The sequence below is a fragment of the Sorex fumeus genome, unplaced genomic scaffold (assembly GCF_029834395.1).
Source record: "Sorex fumeus unplaced genomic scaffold, SorFum_2.1 ptg000122l, whole genome shotgun sequence".
Classification (NCBI taxonomy): Eukaryota; Metazoa; Chordata; class Mammalia; order Eulipotyphla; family Soricidae; genus Sorex; species Sorex fumeus.
Window position 1 is genome coordinate 46701402 of NW_026606179.1, and position 4169 is coordinate 46705570.

General features: G+C 39.1%; 1 pseudogene; it reads right to left on the reverse strand.

Annotated features, from left to right (window-relative positions):
• Positions 1–1557: 1557 nt before the first annotated feature.
• On the reverse strand, positions 1558–1653 carry LOC130044540 (uncharacterized; annotated as a pseudogene).
• Positions 1654–4169: the final 2516 nt, after the last annotated feature.

Consider the following 4169-nt stretch of genomic DNA (forward strand, 5'->3'; position numbering starts at 1 on the left):
ATGTTCAGATACATATGAGCTTACCTAAACAAATCAAGGTACTCAGAAAATAAGAAGTTATTTTCAGGAAATTGAAGGGGAAAATGTCTGTTTATCAGGAAACCTTTATCAGTGTGAAATGGACTGAAAGTGTCTGTTATTTAGCATGAAATCATGTAGAATGACCCAGAAAGATTTTAAAAAGTAATCAAGAACATTCCATCTGCGCCCACCTATTCATGACAGTTGTGAGTTCACCTTCCCAAACAAGGGAACAAATTCTGAATCCATAATGTATTTCTCTTATGCATACTGTTCTAAAAGATTTGTGGCCATCAAGTCATTCAAAATGTGGAGAAACGTGACAGTTTTAAGAATTTTTGTTTATGTCATAGAGGGCCACAGTCATGGTCACGGTCCTCCCATTGTTCATCGATTTGCTGGAGTGGGCCCAGTAACACCTCCATCGTGAGACTTGTTGTTACTGTGTTTGGCATATTGAATACGTCATGGGGAGTAGACACTACAAAGGGTTGTAGCATATGCCTTACAGCACCAGGTTATGAGTTTAATCCCTGTCATCACATGCCCCCCCCCCCCCCCCCCCGCAAAGTACCATGAGGTACCAAGTACCATGGTGGCTTTTAGTACTGGCAGGCCTACCACTGTTAGGCTAAGCATTACCAGGCTTGCAAACAGTGCTAGAGAGACACTATGAGCCAAAAAGGAATGTTCATGGATTCAAAAGCACTGTAGCACTCATTGTAGCACTGTCCTCCTATTGTTCATCAATTTGCTCGAGGGGGCACCAGTAATATCTCCATTGTGAGACTTGTTATTACTGGTTTTGGCATATCGAATACACCACAAGGAGCTCACTAGGCTCTACAGTGCAGGCAGAATACTCTCGGTAGCTTGCCAGGCTCTCCGAGAGGGACAGAGGAATTGAACCCCAGTCGGCCATGTGCAAGGCCCTACCCACTGTGCTATCACTAAGGCGTTTTAAAATTAGGTAACTTCTTCAGGAAGGGAAAGATGATTGTGAGGAATTATTACATATGACAATGATTTGATAGCTATATGAGATATACAAATGATAATATCTTGATTATCACTTGCAAGCAACAAAAATTAAACCCATTTTTAAAAACTTATCCACTTCTATTACTTCACTTTTATTGCTAAGTATGTATTTTATTGACTCAATAGTTAAATGTGCACAACCAAAATATTACAGAATTAAAAGAAAATAATGATGAATACTTAACTGATCTCAGGAGAATAAAGTTTATTAAAGCATAAAAGTAGCAAAAATAATCAAAAGAAGTAAACAAGAATAAACATATTAAAATATAGGCAAAATTAAATCACCGACTTATAAGATTAGGAACAAATAAGAAAACAGATTGAAATCTTTAATATAAAAGTTTCTTCCATCAATAAGATAAAATGCTAATGCTGTAGTGCCAGAGAGATTGATCAGAGAGGTCAAGCATAATTTTAGCATGTATGAGGCCATTCACCTTTGGCATTACCTGCCTGTCCAAGTTCTACCAGAAATGGTCCTACAAATTAAATAAAAATTTAAAAAATTTACTACTAGAGTGCAGGGGCCATGCTAATCTTCTCTGTATTGTTCCAATTTTAGTATATGTGCTGCCGAAGTGATAGCACAAGGGTAGGGCATTTGCCTTGAGCACAGCCAGCCCGGCCTAGCCGGGTTCGATTCCTCCACCCCTCTTGGAGAGCCCGGCAAGCTACCGAGAGTATCTTGCCCACACAGCAAAGCCTGGCAAGCTACCCGTGATGTATTCAATATGCCAAACACAGTAACACAAGTCTCAAAATGGAGACCTTACTGGGCCCGCTTGAGCAAATTGATGAACAATGGGAGGACAGTGTTTGTTTGACAGTTAACTTCTAGAGCAGTAAAGTAATATGCAGAGAAAACAGGTAACCCAAAAATATGAAAGATGAAAATGTATGCCCTTAGCAGGAAAAATCATGAGTAAAATTAAATTTAAAACAGCAGATCTTTATTCAATTAGATATGAAGATAAGAATTTAATCTTTTATTTCACAACCCCATTGTGGATGCTCTGAGATGGATGACTCATGCCTTGGTAACTATTTCAGTGACTATTAATAAGACAGTATGTTTTAGAATACTCTAAAATAATTATGATTTTTAATAGTTTTTTTTTTTTTTTTTTTTTTTTTTTTTTTTTTAACTTTTTTTTTTTTTCCCTTTATTTTATTTTATTTTTTTTAAAGTTGTAGATTTACAATTTTTTGTGCTTTGGTTTCAATTATACAATGATCAGATACCCATCCCTCCACCAGTGCCCATTTTCCACCACCATGGATAATATCCCTCCCACCCCCATCCCCCCATCCCCCCGTCTCTGTGGCAGGGCAATCCCCTGTGTTCTCTCTCTCCTTTTGGGTGTTGTGGTCTGCAAAAGAGGCATTGAGTGGCAAACATGTTCAGTCCATAGTCTACTTTCGACATGCATCTCCCCTCCTGGGAGGATCCTCCAAACATCCTTTATTTGGTGCTCCCTTCTCTATCTGAATAGCCCTTTCCTCTAGGATACCCGGCTGGCCTCTAAGTTATGGAGTAATCCTCCTGGTGCTGATCTCAGCTATTCTTGGGTATTAATCTCATACTTTGTTACTTTATATCCCCCAGATGAATGCAATCTTTCTATGTCTATCCCTCTCTTTCTGACTCATTTCGCTTAGCATGATACTTTCCATATTGTACCACTTGTATGTAAATTTCATGACTTCATCTTTTCTAAGAGCTACATAGTACTCCATTGTGTAGATGTACCAAAGTTTCTTTAACCAGTCATCTGTTCTTGGGCATTCAGGTTTCTTCCAGTTTCTGGCTATTGTAAAGAGGGCTGCAATGAACAAACAAGTGCAGATGTCACTTCGACTATACATTTTTGCCTCTCTGGGATATATTCCCAGGAGTGGTATTGCTGGGTCAAATGGGAGCTCAATTTCTAATTTTTTGAGAATCGTCCATACTGTTTTCCAGAAGGGCTGAACCAGTGGACATTCCCACCAACAGTGAAGGAGTGTCCCTTTCTCGCCACATCCACGCCAGCATCGGTTGCTTTTGTTCTTTTGAATGTGGGCCAGTCTCTGAGGTGTGAGATGGTATCTCATTGTGGTTTTGATCTGCATCTCCCTGATGATTAATGATGTAGAGCATTTTCTCATGTGCTTTTTTGCCATTCGGATTTCTTCTTTGAGAAAGTTTCTGTTCATTTCATTGCCCCATTTTTGGATGGGGTTGGATGTTTTCTTCTTGTGGAGTTTAACCAGTATTTTGTATATCCTGGATATCAACCCCTTGTCAGATGTGTATTCGGTGAATATCCTTTCCCATTCTGTAGACTGTCTTTGTATTTTGGTCACTGTTTCTTTGGAAGTGCAGAAGCTTCTTAGTTTAAGATAGTCCCATTTATCTATCTCTGTTTTCACTTGCTCGGCCAGTGGCGTGGCATCTTTGAAGATACCATTAGCTTCAATGTCATGGAGGGTTTTGCCAACTTTGTCTTCAATGTACCTTATGGTTTCTGGTCTGATGTTGAGGTCTTTAATCCATTTTGATCTTACTTTTGTACATGGTGTTAGGCAGAGTTCTGAGCCTATTTTTTTGCATGTAGCCGTCCAGTGATGCCAACACAATTTATTAAAGAGGCTTTCCTTACTCCACTTCACATTACTTGCACCTTTATCAAAGATTAGATGAGCATATGATTGAGGAGAAATGTCAGTGATTAGGCAGGAAAAAGATATTAAGGGCATTCAGGTAGGAAAGGAAGAAATCAAGCTCTCACTATTCGCAGATGATATGATACTCTACTTAGAGAACCCAATAACTTCCACCAAAAAACTCTTAGAAACAATAGACTCGTATAGTAAAGTTGCAGGTTATAAAATCAATACCCAAAAGTCCATGGCTTTCCTATACGCAAACAGTGAGAGAGAAGAAAGCAACATGAAAAAAACAATCCCATTCACAATTGTGCCCCAGAAAATCAAGTACCTAGGAATCAGCTTAACTAAGGAAGTAAAGGACCTGTACAAAGAAAACTACAAAACGCTACTTCAGGAAATAAAAGAGGACATGAGGAAATGGAAAGATATCCCCTGCTCATGGGTCGGGAGAC